This window comes from Malurus melanocephalus, unplaced genomic scaffold (assembly GCF_030028575.1).
Source record: "Malurus melanocephalus ecotype Western Australia unplaced genomic scaffold, MMel_1.1 scaffold_2811, whole genome shotgun sequence".
In the NCBI taxonomy this organism is placed as follows: domain Eukaryota; kingdom Metazoa; phylum Chordata; class Aves; order Passeriformes; family Maluridae; genus Malurus; species Malurus melanocephalus.
The window spans coordinates 1,863-8,238 of NW_026626043.1; the positions used below are offsets into that span (position 1 = coordinate 1,863).

Genomic DNA, 6,376 nt, shown 5'->3' on the forward strand with positions numbered 1-6,376 from the left:
CCGGGCCGGGAATTGCTCCGGGAGCTGCTCCGGGAGCACCGACGGCTGCAGGAGCTGACTCAGCAACTGCAGGAAAAACACCACAGGGAGGCGCTGGAGGTACCGGTTTATACTGGTTTATACTGGTTTATACTGGTTTGTACTGGTTTATACTGGGAGGAAAAATCCCGGCGGTTTTGGGGCGAAAAACGGGGATTTTAGGGGTGAAAATGGGGATTTTAAGGGTAAAAAATTGGATTTTAGGGCTGAAAAATGGGGACTGGTTTATACTGGGAGGGACTAGTTTATACTGGTTTATACTGGTTTATACTGGTTTATACTGGGAGGAAAAAACCCGGCGGTTTTGGGGCGAAAAATGAGGATTTTAGGGGTGAAAATGGGATTTTAAGGATAAAAAATGGGGATTTTAGGCTGAAAAATGGGAATTGGTTTATACTGGGAGGGACTGGGTTATACTGGTTTATACTGGTTTATACTGGTTTATACTGGTTTATACTGGGTTATACTGGTTTATACTGGGTTATACTGGGAGGAAAAAACGCGGCGGTTTTGGGGTGAAAAACGGGGATTTTAGGGGTAAAAAATTGGATTTTAGGGGTGAAAATGGGAATTGGTTTATACTGGTTTATACTGGTTTATACTGGTTTATACTGGTTTGTACTGGGAGGAAAAAACCCGGCGGTTTTGGGGTGAAAAACGGGGATTTTAGGGGTAAAAAATGGGATTTTAAGAATAAAAATGTGGATTTTAGGGTAAAAACGGGAATTGGTTTATACTGGTTTATACTGGTTTATACTGGTTTATACTGGTTTATACTGGGAGGAAAAAACGCGACGGTTTTGGGGTGAAAAATGGGGATTTTAGGGACAAAAAATGGGATTTTAGGGGTAAAAAATTGGACTTTAGGGGTGAAAATGGGAACTGGTTTATACTGGGAGGGACTGGTGCTGACTCAGCAACTGCAGGAAAAACACCACAGGGAGGCGCTGCAGGTACTGGTTTATACTGGTTTATACTGGTTTATACTGGTTTATACTGGGAGGAAAAAACCTGGCGGTTTTGGGGTGAAAAATGGGGATTTTAGGGGTAAAAATGGGATTTTAGGGGTGAAAATGGGGAACTGGTTTATACTGGGAGGGACTGGTTTATACTGGTTTATACTGGTTTATACTGGTTTATACTGGGAGGGATTGGTTTATACTGGTTTATACTGGTTTATACTGGTTTATACTGGGAGGAAAAAACCTGGCGGTTTTGGGGTGAAAAATGGGGATTTTAGGGACAAAAAATGGGGATTTTAGGGGTAAAAAATTGGATTTTAGGGGTGAAAATGGGAACTGGTTTATACTGGGAGGGACTGGTTTATACTGGTTTATACTGGTTTATACTGGTTTATACTGGTTTATACTGGGAGGAAAAAACGCGGCGGTTTTGGGGTGAAAAATGCGGATTTTAGGGGTAAAAAGTGGGATTTTAAGGATAAAAAATGGGGATTTTAGGCTGAAAAATGGGAACTGGTTTATACTGGGATGGACTGGGTTATACTGGTTTATACTGGTTTATACTGGTTTATACTGGTTTATACTGGTTTATACTGGGAGGAAAAAACCCGGCGGTTTTGGGGTGAAAAACGGGGATTTTAGGGGTGAAAATGGGATTTTAGGGATAAAAAATTGGATTTTAGGGGTGAAAATGGGAATTGGTTTATACTGGGAGGGACTGGTTTATACTGGTTTATACTGGTTTATACTGGGAGGGACTGGGAGGAAAAAACCGCGGCGGTTTTGGGGTGAAAAACGGGGATTTTAGGGGTTAGAAATGGGATTTTAAGGATAAAAAATTGGATTTTATGGGGAAAAATGGGGAACTGGTTTATACTGGGAGGGACTGGGTTATACTGGTTTATACTGGTTTATACTGGTTTATACTGGTTTATACTGGTTTATACTGGTTTATACTGGTTTATACTGGTTTATACTGGGAGGAAAAAACGCGGCGGTTTTGGGGTGAAAAATGGGGATTTTAGGGGTAAAAAATGGGATTTTAAGGATAAAAAATGGGGATTTTAGGCTGAAAAATGGGAACTGGTTTATACTGGTTTATACTGGTTTATACTGGGAGGGACTGGGAGGAAAAATCCCGGCGGTTTTGGGGTGAAAAACGGGGATTTTAGGGGTGAAAGTCGGATTTTAAGGATAAAAAATGAGGATTTTAGGGGTGAAAATGGGAACTGGTTTATACTGGGAGGGACTGGGTTATACTGGTTTATACTGGTTTATACTGGGAGGAAAAAACCCGGTGGTTTTGGGGTGAAAAATGGGGATTTTAGGAGTAAAAATGGGGATTTTAGGGGTAAAAAATGGGATTTTAGGGGTGAAAAATGGGAACTGGTTTATACTGGGAGGGACTGGGATGGAATTGGGATGAACTGGTTTATACTGGTTTATACTGGGAGGGACTGGGAGGAAAAATCCCGGCGGTTTTGGGGTGAAAAACGGGGATTTTAGGGGTAAAAAAATGGAACTGGTTTGTACTGGGATGGACTGGTGCTGACTCAGCAACTGCAGGAAAAACACCACAGGGAGGCGCTGGAGGTACCGGTTTATACTGGTTTGGACTGGTTTATACTGGTTTATACTGGTTTATACTGGGAGGAAAAATTCCGGCGGTTTTGGGGTGAAAAACGGGGATTTTAGGAGTAAAAATCGGATTTTAAGGGTGAAAAATGGGGATTTTAGGGATGAAAATGGGAACTGGTTTATACTGGGAGGGACTGGGATGGACTGGTTTATACTGGTTTATACTGGTTTATACTGGTTTATACTGGTTTATACTGGGAAGAAAAAACACGGCGGTTTTGGGGCAAAAAATGGGGATTTTAGGGGTTAAAATGGGATTTTAGGGGTGAAAAAAAGGATTTTAAGGGTGAAAAATGAGGATTTTAGGGGTGAAAATGGGAATTGGTTTATACTGGTTTATACTGGTTTATACTGGGGGGAAAAAACGCGGCGGTTTTGGGGTGAAAAACGGGGATTTTAGGGGTGAAAATGGGAACTGGTTTATACTGGTTTATACTGGGATAAACTGGGAGGGTCCCACCTGTGGCTTTGAGGTCAATTTGGGCCATTTTTTGGCCATTTCTTGTGGGAATTTCCCCTCCCCTGTCTCACCTGTGTCACCTGGGATGGATTTTGGGTCCATTCAGCCCAATTTTGGGTCAATTTGGGCCATTTTTGTGTGGTTTTTGAGCCATTTTTTCCCCATTTTTTTTGGGAATTTTGTGTCACCCGTGTCACCTGTCTCCCCTGTCTCACCTGGGATGGATTTTGGGTCAATTCAGCCCAATTTTGGGTCGATTTGGGCCATTTTTGAGTGGTTTTGAGCCATTTTTTTCTGGTTTTTGAGCCATTTTGAGCCATTTTTGAGCCATTTTTTCCCCGTTTTTTTTGGGAATTTTGTGTCACCCGTGTCACCTGTGTCACCTGTGTCACCTGTGTCACCTGTGTCACCTGTCCCACCTGGCTCCAATTTTGGGTGGATTTGGGGTCAATCTGAGCCATTTTTGGGTCAATCTGAGCCATTTTTTTGTAGTTTTTGAGCCATTTTTTGGTAGTTTTTGAGCCATTTTCACCCATTTTTTTGGGAATTTTGTGTCACCTGTGTCACTTGTCTCACCTGTCTCACCTGTGTCACCTGTGTCACCTGGGATGGATTTTGGGTCCATTCAGCCCAATTTTGGGTGGATTTGGGCCATTTTTGAGCCATTTTTGGGCCATTTTTGCCCCATTTTTGGGTATTTTTGACCCATTTTTTCACCGTTTTTTTGGGAATTTCCCCTCACCTGTGTCACCTGTGTCACCTGTGTCACCTGTGTCACCTGTCCCAGCTGGCCGAGCTGCAGGACAAAGCCACGTCGGCCGAGACGAAGGTTCTGGAAATGGGGACGACGCTGGAGGGGCTGCAGTGGGACAGCGCCAAACTGAGGAAACGCGAGGGGCGGCTGGACAGACACCTGGCCGAGGCGCTGGAACAGGTAAAATACACCTGGGACAGGTGAAAATACACCTGGAACAGGTAAAATACACCTGGGACAGGTGAAAATACACCTGGGATACACCTGAGGGGGTAAAAACACACCTGGGATACACCTGAGGAGGGAAAAATACACCTGGGACAGGTGAAAATACACCTGGGATACACCTGAGTGTGTAAAAATACACCTGGGACAGGTAAAAATACACCTGGGGTACACCTGGACAGGTAAAACACACCTGGGACAGGTGAAAACACACCTGGGGAGGGGGAAAATACACCTGGGAAACACCTGGACAGGTAAAAATACACCTGGGACAGGTAAAACACACCTGGGACAGGTGAAAATACACCTGGGGTACACCTGAGTGTACCTGGGATACACTTGAGTGTGTAAAAATACACCTGGGACAGGTAAAAACACACCTGGGATACACCTGGGCACACCTGGAATATACCCGAGATACGTGGGATACACCTGGGATACACCTGAGGGGATAAAACTACACCTGGACAGGTAAAAATACACCTAAGATACACTTGGGATACACCTGAGTGTGTAAAAATACACCTGGACACACCTGGGATACACCTGAGTGTGTAAAAATACACCTGGAAAGGTAAAATACACCTGGGACAGGTGAAAATACACCTGGAGAGGGTGAAACACACCTGGGGAGGGGGAAAATACACCTGGGCTACACCTGAGTGTGATAAAATACACCTGGGATACACCTGGGGGGATAAAAATACACCTGGGGCAGGGGAAAATACACCTGGGATACACCTGGGATACACCTGAGTGTGTAAAAACACACCTGGGATACACCTGGGATACACCTTAGGGGGTAAAAATACACCTGGGACAGGTAAAAACACACCTGGGGAGGGGAAAATACACCTGGATACACCTGGGATACACCTGAGAAGATAAAAACACACCTGGGACAGGGGAAACGCACCTGGAGAGGGGAAAATACACCTGGGATACACCTGGGATACACCTGAGTGCATCTGGACAGGTAAAAACACACCTGGAGAGGGGAAAATACACCTGAACACACCTCGGATATACCTGAGTGTGTAAAAATACACCTGGGACAGGTAAAAGGACACCTGGGGAGGGGGAAATACACCTGAGATACACCTGAGTGTGTAAAAACACACCTGAGATACACCTGGAACACACCCGGGCACATTTGGGACACACCTGTGTCACCTGTTCTCACCTGGGATGGATTTTAGGTCCATTCTGCCCAATTTTGGGTGCATTTGGGCCATTTTTGGGTCAATTTTTCCCAATTTTGGGTCAATTTTGGGTCATTTTTGGGTCATTTTGAGCCATTTTCTCACCTGGGGTGGATTTTGGGTCAATTTTCCCCAATTTTGGGTCAATCTGGGCCATTTTTGGGTCAATTTTTCCCATTTTTGGGTCAATTTTCCCCAATTTTGGGTCAATTTGGGCCTTTTTTGTGTCAATTTTGCCCAACTTTGGGTCAATTTGAGCCAAACTTTGGGTCAATTTGGGCCATTTTTGGGTCAATTTTTGGTCGATTTTTCCCAATTTTGGGTCATTTTGCCCAATTTTGGGTCAATTTGGATCAATTTTTGCCAATTTTGGGTTGATTTTCCCCAATTTTGGGTCAATTTTGCCCTTTTTTTTGTTTTGAGCTGTTTTCTCCCCAGGGGTGGATTTTGGGTGAATTTTTCCCAATTTTGGGTCAATTTGGGCCATTTTTGGGTGAATTTTCCCCAATTTTGGGTCGATTTTTCCCTTTTTTTTTTTATTTTGAGCCATTTTTCCCCCTGTGATGGATTTTGGTTGATTTTCCCCAATTTTGGGTGATTTTCCCCAATTTTGGGTGATTTTTTCCCAATTTTGGGTGATTTTGACCCATTTTCTCCCTTTTCCCAGCTGACCTCGGGTTCCTACGGCTCCGGCAGCTCCGGGGGGTTCCAGGGGGGTCAAATCACCCTCAGCGTGCAGAAGGTACCGGAAAAACGGGAATTTGGGGTGAAAAATGGGAATTTTGGGAAAATTGGGGAAAAAATTGGGAATTTTGGGGGGATTTTGACAAAAAATTAGGAAATTTTGGAGAAAATTATGGGGATTTTTTAGGGATTTTTGGGAAAAAAAGAGGGAATTTTGGGGAAAATTGGGAATTTTTAGGAGTTTTAGGGAAACTTTTTGGGATTTTGGGGAATTTTGGGAAAATTCTGGAATTTTAGGGTATTTTGGGAATTTTGGGGGAAATTTGGGTGGATTTTGGGAGATATTGAGGGGATTTTGTGGGAAATGTGGGGGATTCTGGGGGGAAATGGGAAATTTGGGAAAAATGGGGAA

General features: G+C 43.7%; 1 long non-coding RNA gene across 1 annotated transcript; it reads left to right on the top strand.

Annotated features, from left to right (window-relative positions):
- The first annotated feature begins 2,527 nt into the window (after positions 1–2,527).
- On the top strand, positions 2,528–6,046 carry LOC130587941 (uncharacterized). Its single transcript, XR_008966875.1, has 3 exons — positions 2,528–2,594; positions 3,887–4,033; positions 5,948–6,046. It is a non-coding gene; the product is annotated as an uncharacterized LOC130587941 (long non-coding RNA).
- The last annotated feature ends 330 nt before the right edge of the window (positions 6,047–6,376 follow it).